An 8,090-nucleotide genomic window follows, 5' to 3' on the forward strand; every position below is an offset into this window, starting at 1 on the left:
GGAGGGTGAGGACTGTAATCTTTCCGCTATCCAAAGCAAAGAGAATGTCAGTAACTACTTTTAGAAGATTAGTTTCAGTACTGTGGCAAGGGCGATATACAGATTGTACATTGCTAAAAAGACTGTTTGAATTTAGATAGTAGTTAGCGGTAGTTCTTTAAATCGTTATGGTCTAGTGTTGGTTTCTTCAGCAGAGGCTTTATAGTGACAGTTTCCCGGATGAGAGAGAGAGAGATAGGTATTAATAACATCAGTTAGTGAAGGCAATACAGGATCTAAGCACTCAAGCAGCAGTGATGTTGGAATTGGATCAAGTTCACATGACTTTGATGCACTCTTCATCAGGATTGTAAGTACGAAATCCATGGAGACAGGTTCAAATGCTACTAATGGTTGCCGCTCAAATTCTGTATCCCAAATGTATGGTAACGACGAGTCAATTAAAATTTTGGTGTCAAACTTATCTCTAATGGTTTGTACTTTGTCACAGAAGAAATTTGCAAACATGTCCGGAAGGTCGACTGGAGAGAAGGTAGTTGGAAGTTGTGTATATTTGTTCCTTGACATTAGCTTGTTAGTAATCTCGAAGAGCTTTTTGCAGCTAGATCTTTTGAATAGTGAGTCTGGTCGAAAGTCAAAGACTTTCAGCTTTACGATGGTCTCCTTTAGCAGTGCGAAGCTGGTCCCTAACACTGCTATACCATGGAGAACACTTTTGAATTAATACTCTGCACTTGGTAGCTGGGGCATGCTTGTCGAGCAATGAACGCAGGCAGTTATCGAGTTGTTCTGCTGTGGGAGGTAAGGAAGTTGGTAGGTTTTCTTGGATGTCATGCATTAGTTTGGTTCTATTTATCATACAGATGTTTCTCTTAGTAGAAGATAAAGGTGGAGTGTTAGGAACTGATACGTCAAGATGGCATATAATGCAGAGGTGATCAGATGCAAGTTCATGGGATACCAGGGAGGACCATAGAACGTTATCATCAGGCCTATCATCAGGTCTATTAAAAATCCAGTCTAAAATGTGACCATGTTTATGGGTGGGTTGGTTAACTGACTGTTTGAGGTTGAAAACATTAATGCAATCTATGAGTTTGGATGTGTTTGGGTTTCAGGGACAGTCAAAGTGAAAGTTGAAATCTCCAAGAATAATCAGGTTGCCACCTATAGAATTTCCATATTCCAGGAAATTCGGCAACTTCTCCAAAAAGAGAGATTCAGTCAGCTTGTTTTTTCTACTAGGAGGAGGGCGGTATAGGCAGAAAAAATGGACTGACCTTTGCTCCAGTGTGAGTTTGGTTTGGACTAGTTCAAACGATGTGTGGACGAAACTGAATGTTGTGGTGTGGTTAAGACGTTTGATCATGGAATTCTTTGTGATGACAGCAATTCCACCTCCGCAAGAGTTACATGGGAACGACATGATGGAGTTACCAGTGGGTGTTAGATCCGCACACTTGGGATCATAGCCTGATGTTTTTAGCCATGTTTCGGTCAGGAAAAGACGTCAATATTCTGGTCGTTGATAAAATTAACTATTTATGTGCATTTTTCCGGTGGTCCTACTGATTGGGCAATGAATATGCAATACGCAGAGGTATCTCATGGATAGTTGATACGAAGGTTGACGAATTAATAGGGATTTGAATTAGGTTATCTAAATTAACGGTCGAATTTTTAAATTGTCGAGCCGGAAAGGGCATAAGGGAGATAACTGGAATTCTTCTTCTTTTTCTACGCCGGCCAGCTTTGAAACAACGTTTCTTTCTTTCGCTGCTGTTTACATTAGGTAATGATGAATGTAGTCCCAGTTCGTTTAGTCTAGAGCACAATGTAGTGTGGAGAGCCAAGGAGTGATCGTTTAAAGCAATTAATGAGTATCAATAATAGCATAAACGGGTTAACTTGCGAGTATCACGTGATGGCGGTTTGTTCAAATGGAAGTTGTAGCAGTTGAGCAAGAGAGCTGAGAAAAAGTCTAATTTTTCTCCTTTCGAAAACAAGGAGATGAAGAAACACATACGAACTGAACAGCCAATACATAATGAATACAAAATCGTAGACGAAGACAGGCAACAAGTACAAATATCATAAAAATGGCACAAAAAAAAAACGGAACAGGTGCATCAAGCCGGTTAAGCGATAGCGGCCATCTTGTAACTTTTGTATGTATGTACAATGTGTGCATTAATGATCACACGTCATCATCCGTACTAGTTATTTAGCCTGTAAATGGCTGAACAGATTCTTCTAGAAACCTCATATAGTGTTTCGATGAATAGCCACGTAATGCATGCTTCATATAGTGTTTGGATGAATAGCCTCTTATTGCATGCTTCATATAGTATTTGGATGAATAGCCACGTAATGCCTGCTTCATATAGTGTTTGGATGAATAGCCACTTATTGCATGCTTCATATAGTGTTTGGTTGAATAGCCACGTAATGCCTGCTTCATAGAGTGTTTGGATGAATAGCCACTTAATGCATGCTTCATATAGTGTTTGGATGAATAGCCACTTATTGCATGCTTCATATAGTGTTTGGATGAATAGTCACTTAATGCATGCCCATTGCTTCACGTGTCTGAGTGTCACTACGTCAACTTTAATGGTTTGCTTTCCTGTGCTTAAACCCTGAATATTATTTTGAAATCTCTATACCTAGCACATTTTATTTATATTTACCTACATCTTAAAGATCAATAGGATGAACTAAAACAGAGTTGTATTAATTGGAAGCTCTTCAGTAGTGAGGCTGTAATACCAGGGTCTCAATAAAACATTTCCAATGGATCACCTTAGTCACCAGGATTAGTTCATAGTAAGAAACTGACATGACCCAAGACTTCACGCAAGAGATCAGCAACACTATACATTAAGGTAAAGCTTCAGTTTTCCTTTACAGTGTCACCTTTTATGGTTATTGATATTGAAGTGTAATGAATTATGGCTATAAAATATGTACTGGTCCCATCAGAATGGGGAATTTAAGCGCACTGCTATTTCTACTAACACCTGGATGGATACCTGACACAACACATGTGGAACATATTACTTATTGCTTGTTTTGTGTGTACACCTTTATACATTTGAACAGCCATATTACAATTTGCTACAAATATTACTGTGAACTACCTTCCTTCAGTACATCTGGACAAAATGTTATAAGCTGTAGAGACCTAAGCTACCACTTGATTTAGTTGTCATTCATTAGTCAGTTTTCCTGTCTAAGATTTGTCATTTTGAAGTCAGTTTCTTTCATCATATAAATCACAATGTAACATAGTCGTTTTGTAACTGTTATCAATAATTAATTTATTTTGCTGACATGCTACTTCTGGACATGACGTTAATCTTTGTTACAAACCAATGTAATGGATGGAGAATATTTACTTAATTAATTACTCCTATTAACTTCTATTATTAAAAGCTTATGTATTATAGTGATACAATGTGAATTGTAGTTTTTTTTATACTCATATTACAGTAATACTATTGTAAACTTGTGTTGCTTTTTTTAACTGTTTTAAGATGCACAATGACATTATGGACCTAACATATCAAAACAAAAGTCTCTCCAAACAGAAGCCACAATACGTCTGACTATATCCATTGATGATGCTATTGGTATGTAACCAACTGGATATGACAAACATATTTACGTTATGAAATAAGTGCATTTGTCTGTGAAAATGTGTACAGCAGGATGCATTCGTGGCGATTATTGGACCATTAAAAGAACAAGTACAGAGCAGGTTACAGAAATGGGACCCAATGCCATTATTATGCATCAACAATTGTCTGCTTAAGAATTCTCGCATTTCAAAAAAATTACAAAGTCTGTCACATCTAAAACACAATGTGAAAGAAAAAAAAATATCTATTTCATTTATTGCGAGATATAAACCAATATAAGAAGAATACTATAGTTGCGGATCAAGCACAACTGGGCAAAAATAATTTGGACATTTTCTTTAAGAATTCAAACGATTGCGGGCTGTTATGCCACAAGATAACGAGGCTGCACTAAGTGCAAAATTATTTTCAGAAGGATGAAATGATAATTCAATATATTAATTAATGAAAAGAAATAACGTATTTGCCGCAGCACGTGCAAGTATTCATGTTGCCGTTATATAAATATGAACTGCACAAAGCACAGCTCTCCATAAAGGTCATATCACTACAATTCACCCCTTGAAAGAAAAGACACAGTAAGATCTCCTCAGTTTTATAATTGGTATCATAATTTATGCATTTGATTTTATGTCTAGAACGTTTACCACACATTGTATACGTATTTCCCTTACGAAAACGATTACTATATGCTACTTTTAGTGCATGATACAAGGGAATGTTGCCACAAGCACACCTTATGTTAGATACTAGGCTACAACAATCATACAACTACCTATTTCTCTTGACAACAGTGTTTCAGGAGACTATGTTACCACAATGATATATACTCTCAATAACACTGTTACCACACTCGTATATACAACATTGTGTCTAAATAACACCGTTAAAAACCAGGGTTGCTAAGTGACCATAGTCATATATACATACACCGCTATCTCTCAATATCAATGTCACCAGTCAGAAAGTCTAGGCTATCACAACGATAAGTGCACCGCTTTCTCCCAATAATAATGTTATAAGCGAGATAGCCTAGATAACCCTAAACACACATGCACCGCTTATGTCGACAGTAGGGTTGTAAGTGAGGGAGCTTTGTGCTAAGAAATGTCAAACTTGGAACATATGTAAAAGCAAGTATGAACACTATTTAGTATATATCGAGAAATGGTTATCGTCAAATATTAATCCTTCCAAAAAGTTACACGAATTTATTTTCGTCTACGTTATAACCCTCCTTCTAAAGGGGCTTCATTCACTGCTCTTGACTTTATACACTGACCAGACATGAACCGTTTAGGTGAATATTTTCGTCTGGAAAATTTTTAATAATAGCCCTAGCCTCGTCTTGTACCTCACGTTGCCTTGTATATTAATTGACGAGAGAAAAGGAAAACAGTTGACATTTTACAACATGATTAAGTTAACAAAGTTCTGTTATTTGCTGTTTTAATTTTATGTTTAAGGAATTTCCCAAAAATCTATTGTTGTGTTATTGCGGTAAAATATAAGATGAGACGCCGTGTACTATCAATAACTTTAATATATACAAACGACTACTGTGAGATCTTAACACAGAGTTGTACCAAAGAGGCAGACACCTGTAGATATTACCAGTGGAACTATAACTTATGCACCGAGGATTCTGATCGGTCAGTTACACATGTATAATATTACATGTATTTCTCTTAAATATGTCGCTATTTCCCAAACATCTCTATAAACCCATTTATTTATTTTTATACACGCATATATCTGTCTTTGCTCTTCCAACTATATCTGCATTCTTAATACATATTTATCACATAGTCACTTTACATACAGCGTGTGCAGTTTCATAATTTTGATACTACCACACGTTAACATGTCACTTTATGTGATTCTAATTGGTCCAAATAAGCCCGTGACGTAACCCACCATCTCAAGTGACAGAACGTTAGGCCTATCAAACCGCAGTATTTGTACGTGGGAAAATAGCTCCAAGGATCCAATATCCAATATGTTATGCAATTCCCACTGTCTCCTGTTCCAATATCCGGTCACAAATACTTTACAGTAAATATGGAATCTCTTCATCAAACCGTTAGAGATAAGCTTGACACAATTTCAATTGACTACTTGTCACCATATAATTGTGACACAGTATTTCAGCGGCAACCATTAGCAGTGTTTGAACATGTCTCTATGCATTTATTTAGTACGTACAGTTCTAAAGAGTGCACCAAGGTCATGTGAACTTGATCCAATTCCATTTTTTAATGTGAACATTGCGAAATATCGCCACTTCGACACGAGATTTGATCGCCGACCCTCGAGTATGATAATTTAACGCTCTAGCATCGCTCTACGTTCCAATCTAACTGATGTGTTTCAGAAATTATTATTAAGTTACCTACGTCGTATTTTCATACAAATAATCGTGGCTTGGATTTATTCTCCATTTTTCAAGAACACATCGTATTAAAATAATCGAATAGTGTATATATTTTAGCCTTTTACAAGGTCAGATTTAAATACATATATTTGTGCATAAAAGAAAGATGTAAACTGAACTGTATTGTACATTTAACGGCGCGTATGACCTGTTTTCTGCCTTGATTTTGACGATAACTTAGAAGTTACAAATACCCTTCGACTAATTTGAACTATTATAAAATTAAGTTACTCCAATGATATTAATTATCACTTAGATAATTAATAATTAATCAAGATTTTTATAAAAAAAAAAAATACTAAGATCTGCCGGAGAAAGATATGCTGCAGAGTTATTCTCTTATTGTGATCAATAACGTAGCAACAATCAAGGTAACAACTGAATTACTCTACCGGAGAGAGCTTTAGATTGACAGAGTTATCTCCCTTAAAGAATAGAAATCGCGGAGTGATAAAATAACTGTTGTATTATGACATTTTATGTTGGATAATAAACACCATACAAGTTTCATGACTAGGGATAATATATATATTATCAATTTAAATATATATTTATCTTAATTATAATATGAACAAATTAACAGAGATTAAGATTAAGCCTTCTAAAGATAATTTTAATCTTGACAGAATATCCCCCGACTTGCCGATGCGAGCTCTTGTTGGCCCAATGAATAAAGGTTTGATTGATAATATTCATGACGCCAAGAAAGAATTCAGCAAAGATGGTATATTTAATGTGTGGTTGACGTTTAAAATCATATGCAACACCGACGGTGTCGACGATGTTATCAGTGATACAATGAACGACAAACGAGCGGCAACGATTATTAATTATCTCGACAATCGAAGATATATTTTCAGAGTAAAGTTTATTGTATTAGCAGGAACAAACAATAAAACTTTGATTATCAGTGATATGCTACATGTAAAAATAATAGTATTGTTAATAGTAAGTTAAGCAATTATACCATATCGTCCGCAGAAAGAAGTTTGGTTACCAGAACAAAATAAATATTCTGATGACAAAAATCCTGACATAATTGATTTTGATTTTAAAATCGCAAAAGATCTTGGCAGAGATATAATCGGTAAATTCACTCAAAGAGGATCATATGATCATAAACGTCATTGTACATGACTGATTATAGATGATGCAGAACTATAAACTATAAAGAACTCGATTTTATAATTTCTGATACAATGAATAGAAATATGTTTATAAGTCGAAGTTATGCTAACTGATCAAGCGGAACTAAATTAGGTACAATTGTGAGTTATATTGATGGTGAGTTACCGCAGTTTACTCATTTAAGATCTTCAATGCTCGCATACGTTTCCATAAATCTATTATCGATGATAATTAGAGTTTCTGATCTTTGCTGTCAGAATAGCTACGGATTCTTTTAATGTCAATAAAAAATACAGGATTGCTAGAACAACTCCATATCGGAACATATGCATCATGGGGTGAATGGAGAAGAAAACAAGAAAATATTCTTAATTATTCTGAATCCGCCAAAGCTGAAATTAAGGATATTTTTTACCACAAAAATCAAATATCAAAATTGTCATCAGCACCATCTGTATTTGATCCTGTGGCTAGACATAAAACCATTTATCTCAGTGGGCCTGTAAGTGGTGGTAAAACAACTCATGTGATTGAATTATTTAGAACAGTTGTTCAGAAATAGTTATATTAACACCTACACACAGACTTGCAAGAGAAATGAGAGAAAGAAATATAAAATCCTGCGCTTATCATAAATTCTTTCGATGGAAGGAAAATAAATGTGCTCCTGAAGGAATGGGAGAGAAATCTATTCCAAGGATTATTGTTTTGGTTGAAATATTTACTGTTTCATTAGAAAGGTTAAAAATATTTTTTGATTGGTTATTGACAAAAATACTGCCGTAATAAGGTGTGACGATCATGGTCAACCACCGCCCTTTGTTGGATTGTCTCCACATAAATGGCTGAGCAATATTTTGTAGTTTATTATGAAGAAATAACTGATT

The sequence above is a fragment of the Sinohyriopsis cumingii genome, unplaced genomic scaffold (assembly GCF_028554795.1).
Source record: "Sinohyriopsis cumingii isolate HCF-2022 unplaced genomic scaffold, ASM2855479v2 utg000974l, whole genome shotgun sequence".
NCBI classification, from domain to species: Eukaryota; Metazoa; Mollusca; class Bivalvia; order Unionida; family Unionidae; genus Sinohyriopsis; species Sinohyriopsis cumingii.